Source organism: Vombatus ursinus, unplaced genomic scaffold, assembly GCF_900497805.2.
Source record: "Vombatus ursinus unplaced genomic scaffold, bare-nosed wombat genome assembly UNPS02015097.1, whole genome shotgun sequence".
Taxonomy (NCBI): domain Eukaryota; kingdom Metazoa; phylum Chordata; class Mammalia; order Diprotodontia; family Vombatidae; genus Vombatus; species Vombatus ursinus.
Genome location: NW_020954875.1, coordinates 1,965 through 7,225, shown reverse-complemented (window position 1 = coordinate 7,225; position 5,261 = coordinate 1,965). Strand labels below are relative to the sequence as shown.

The 5,261-nt window shown below is 40.0% G+C and overlaps 1 pseudogene; it reads right to left on the bottom strand.

The window, feature by feature from the left end:
• Nucleotides 1–3,614: 3,614 nt before the first annotated feature.
• Nucleotides 3,615–4,792, bottom strand: LOC114031179 (annotated as a pseudogene).
• Between the last annotated feature and the right edge of the window lie 469 nt (nt 4,793–5,261).

The window sequence follows — 5,261 nt, the reverse complement described above, 5'->3', positions numbered from 1 at the left end:
CAAAGAACTATGTGCAAGCAAGCTATGTACAGGGTAAACAAATACTCTCAGAGGGCAGGCACTGACATGAGGGGGCATTGTGAAAGACAGGTAGGGATGTAGAAGGTGGGATGTTAGCTGGGATTTGAACAAAGCTAGGGTGGGCAAGAAGAGACAGAGATGAGGTAGGTGAGAGCATCCCAGGCAGGGGGGGAAGCCAGAGGAAATGCCCAGCATCAGGAGAGCACAGTCTTGTGAGAGGAGCAGGCAGGAGGTCAGGGTCACTGGATGACACAGCACATAGAGGGGGCGTAAGAAGACTGGAAAAGGAGGAGGGGGTTGGTTAGGAAGGGCTTTGAACCCCAAACAGAGCATTTTATATTTGATCCTGGAGGCCATAGGGAGCCATTGGGCTTTGTTGAATAGTGTATGTGTATTTTTATGCATGCGCGTGTGCGCGTGATGTGGTCAGACCTGAGCTTTAGGAAGATTACTATAGTGGCCGAATGGGGGATGGACTGCAGTGGGGAGAGACCTGAGGCAGGTGGACCCACCAGCAGCTGCTGCAATAGTCCAGGTGTGAGGTGAAGGCCTGTACCAGAGTGGGGGCAGTGTCAGAGGAGAGAAAGGGATGTACTGGGGAGATGTTCCAAAGGTAGAATTTGTACAACTTCACAACAGATTGGGTATGGGGGCTGAGAGAGAGGAAGAAGGCTGGATGACACCTTGGTTGAGAGCCTACAGGACTAGGAGGATGGTGATGTCCTCAATGATAGGAAAATCAGGATTGGAGGTGAGAGTTTAGGGAGAAAGATAAGGTCAGTTGCTAAGGACTTCCTCCCTTTCTGCCATTAAGCTATGACCCAATGGGATTGGGATGCCTCAAACTCACATGTCCGAAAGCTCCTACATGATTGAATAGAGCCAGGAATGGTAATTGAATGAGCTGAGTGGAATGTCCCATTCAACATTTCTACATAAAGCAGAATTCCTTAAAAATTAGAGCACCTGAAGGCAGGATTGTCTGCCTTGAGAGATAGTAGGTGTCCCCTCGATAGAGGGCTGAGAAAAAACTTGTCCAGCCCCTTCCTAGATATGTTAAGAAGGGAGCATGTGTTGGACTAGACTCGACCTTTAAGGTCCCTTCCAACTCTGAGATTCTCTTCCTTCACAATCTCCATGCCTGGCTTTGGAAAGGCAATGAGTGTAGTGTGGTGCCATCTCAACATCAGTCTCCAGTTGAGAAGATCCAGATTTGCGTCTCAGCTCCAACCCTTCTAGACATTTGACCTAATCATACCTGAGCCTCAGTTTCCTCATCTGGGATATGAGAGTAATGACAAAACTCACACTACACACCTCACAGCGTTGTTGTGAAAGAAGTGCTTTATCAACCTTAAGGTTATATGTGTATGTGTGGTTTGTCCTTTGTTCTTGAAGGGAGATGATGACATGACTTGTAATTGAATTTGATTTGAGTGAGGGAGGGCTGTGCAAAGTCACCAGCCTCACTTTCTCATCCAGAACCATCTGGGTCCAGTGGCCAGATATCAACTGGAGATGGCCCAGGATGCAGAACCTTAAGGAGACTGAAAGATTGCTATCCTTCTGGCCATGACACTAAACTGACGGCCACTAGATGGAGGAAGAAAACCACAGATTCAAATAGCATCTAGTCTTTTGTACTTGAAGTGAATGTTGAAACATCCAACTGAAATTCAACAAATTCGTATTTATTAAGCACCTGCCATGTGCAGGGACTGTGCTAGGGGATATGATGAAGAGAAGTGATGCAGACCTTTTCCTAAAGGAGCTTATGATCAGGGAGGGAGGTGAGACACATACCTAGTAGATAGACAAGCACCAGCATGTGGCACACCGCAAGGGCTTCACGAATGCTTGTTGACTGATGGTTTGACAAGACAACTATGATATGAGCTGGACTCTTGTTAAGTACCCAGGACAGTAGGAGGGAATGACTATTTTTAGTTTGGAGGGTTGGTGATGGCTTCATGGAAAAGCTGCTCCCTACTTTGTATAGAGAAGGGCTTCAACAGGTGACCTTATTCAAAGGGTGGAGGCCAGGCTCAGATATGGACAGAGCAAGATCAGAAAATGGCACAGCTCAGCTGCTTTTTTCTTTTTTACTAAAGCAAATGCTTTTCTCTTAGTCAACAAAATGACAAAATACTAGATTTTAGAATAAAATAAACATTAATTCCTGATACGGTCCTATGTACAGTAATATGTTTTGGCCTGAGAACCACATTTGTAGGAAAGATAATGTTATACTTGAGAACATACAGAGGAAGGTAACCAGGAATGGTGAGGGGACTGGAAAAGATATCATATGTGGAGGAACTGAAAATTTTCAGTCTAGGGAAGACTCTATTCTAATGCATTAGAAAGTATTATATCTAACCACTTTGATTAAAAAAAAAAAGCACAGATCAACTAAGTGGGCATGCGACTAAAAAACCCTAGAAGCACCCTGCTTATCTGAGATAATTTTTCCTAATTTTACTCTCCCTGATTATTCCTCTTCCCCTCTATTTCCCTTCTTCTCTGAAGATCAAGATATAACAGAACCACTCCCAAACCCTCTTGTCTAATTACATTCCTTCTATGACCTCTGATGATGATAGAGTTCTGAGGAGACACATGTATCATCTCCCCACATTAGAATATAATGTTTATCTTTCTTTTTTTTCCGCTTTTTCAATTACATTTATTTAGAAGTAGGAAAGTTTAAGACAAAAAAGCAAAATATAAGCACATTATATTGACTAGAAATATACTGCCATACCCACAAGTCTTCTGGTAGTCCAAAGAGGTTATAGCAACTGTCTAAACTTTATAGTGGTTCCTTCATTATTTTGAATTTTCTTTTATTCTGCCACCTATATTTTAAACTATGACTAATTTTGAAAAATTGTTCCTGGGTGGAAAATCTTTAAAATGACCTATTAGTTTTTGGGATTGTCAAACTAAAATAAAAGGTAGAGGAATGAGATGAATGCACATAAATTTCTTTTCCTGTCTTTGGTTTCAATCATAAGCAGTGAAAGCTCCAAGAATGCAAACGTAATGCATTTTTACTGTTTTAAAAGAAAACCCAAAACAGTATTTTCAGCCATTAGACCTAGTCTATTCTGAATATTCTAACTCTATAGCTAACCTACTTATAAGCTTAGGAGCTTTTGGCCATAAAGAAAATAAGGGAAAAGAGAAAGGGGAAAGGTCTTACAAATGTAAATAGCATTCTTCTTGCCTTCATTAACTTTGTATCAATTCACTGAATAGCCAGACTTGTTTTAAGTAACTAGTACAGTCAACAAATGCATTAAATCTGACAAGAAGCAGTTTAAGTCATAAGACTGAAGTTAACATTTGCAAGAAAATCAGTAAAGCAGACATATTTTAAACACGAGGAAGACTGGCTCAGGAACAAATGCTACAGCATATTAAGGGAACTGAGGCACATAGATAGGGCATTTATTTTTTTCATTGTGTAAAGTAACTAGAAAAGCAAGTAAAAATAGATTTTATTTCAAAGCCATTCAATTTCCCCTACTTTATTATGAGTAGTAAATGACCTCTTAACTTCTTGGGAGTCTATTCCAGGGCTTTGACCTCTACTGAGGAATTACTTTCTTTCTCAGGTTTTTTGGGGATTGGATCCTTGGCTTCTTATGTTTGCCAGTGACTGGAGTCTTCCTCACCTTTGTGGAGCCTTTGTCAATCTGTTTTGGAGTCTCCAGAGCCTTGGAGGCCTTTCTCTTTTTACCAGCAATTTTAGCTCGTGGTATTTCAGTGCTGAGGCTCTCTTCTGTAGACTCTTTCGTTAGGGCTGCTTTCTGAAGCTCTGGGCACTTTTGAAGCGATGTTCTTTGAATTGGAAGTATCTCTCATCATCAGAGTCAGGCTTTCATTTGCCCTCCTTTTCTGCCTCTAGTTCACGACCATCTAAAGCACACTCACTTTTAGACTTTACAGCAGCCTGAGTAGGCTTGGTGGCCACTTTCTTGTCTTGCTTTTGCTTCTTACTTTTCTGAACCCAAATGAGAGACACATGAAGAAAAGACTGGAAGGGAAAGAGATTTTTCTGTTTTCAGGTGTAGAATTTTTACACTCTCCCACTTCTCGGGCAACTTTTCTGAAAGCACATCTATAGCAGCAACAATATTTTCCATTAGGTGATCTACAGGCATTCCTGTGTGACCTACATGTACTGTATTGCAACAACCATGATTAGTGACAGTTAATGATGTTCCCTGGACAATTCTATTGAGGTGTTCTGACAAATTCTTAGTTGTGAGGTCTACTGATAAAGGTACCTTCTTTCTTCGATAGAAATGCTTTCCTATGTGTGAGGGTAAAAGTAGTCTAATTCTTTTATCAGCAAGGAAAAGGTCAAAACTGCTCAAAAGGCATCATTTAGCTTCATAAAGTTTATATTCATGTTTTAATCTTGTGTAAGGGATGACCTCAATAATGTTTGTAATTCCATTCTTTTTCAAAAGCTGCTTATAGAAATTTTCTGTCTGTTCTGAAGTGAAATTGGATTCATCCTTGGTAAATAAACTTCTTTTGTATCAGGTCTAATAGCATGAGGCAAAGGTATTCTGATTTCTTTTCCATTTGGGGGAATTTTCCATAATGTCACCATTAAAAACTAATTCTCATTTTCATTCAAAAGCAATGTATTAGCATTTTGTTTGTTCTTTCTATATCCCAACAAAGCTTCTGTAGTCTTTTTAATCTGCTCCTGCAACAAGAGCTGAGGTTTCTTCTGGTCTGCCAGAACACCCATTTTCCTCAGCTGCAAGCGTCTTGTTTATCTTTCTTTAGTCTTTTATGATTGCTTGCTCATGTTTACCTTTGTATGTTTCTCGATTCCTGTATTTTGTATTTCAAAGTTTCTGTGAAACTGGTATTTTTAGAACAGGGTATTTCAGAAATGCTTTTAAGTTCTCTATTTCATTAAAGATCTATTTCTCCCCTTTAGGATCATACTCAGTTATACTGGGTAAATCATTCTTGATTGTAGTAAACCTAGATCTTTTGCCTTCTGGATTATATTCTAAGTTCTCTACTTCTTTATGATGGTGGCTACTAAATCTTGTGTGATCCTAACTGTGGTTCTTCTGATTGTACTGGAATTTTTTTCTGGCTGTTTGCAGTATTTTTTTTTTTAACCTAGTAGCTCTACATTTTTACTATAATATTCCAGGAGTTGTCATTTTGGGGTTTCTCTTAGGGAGTGACTGATGGATTCTTTC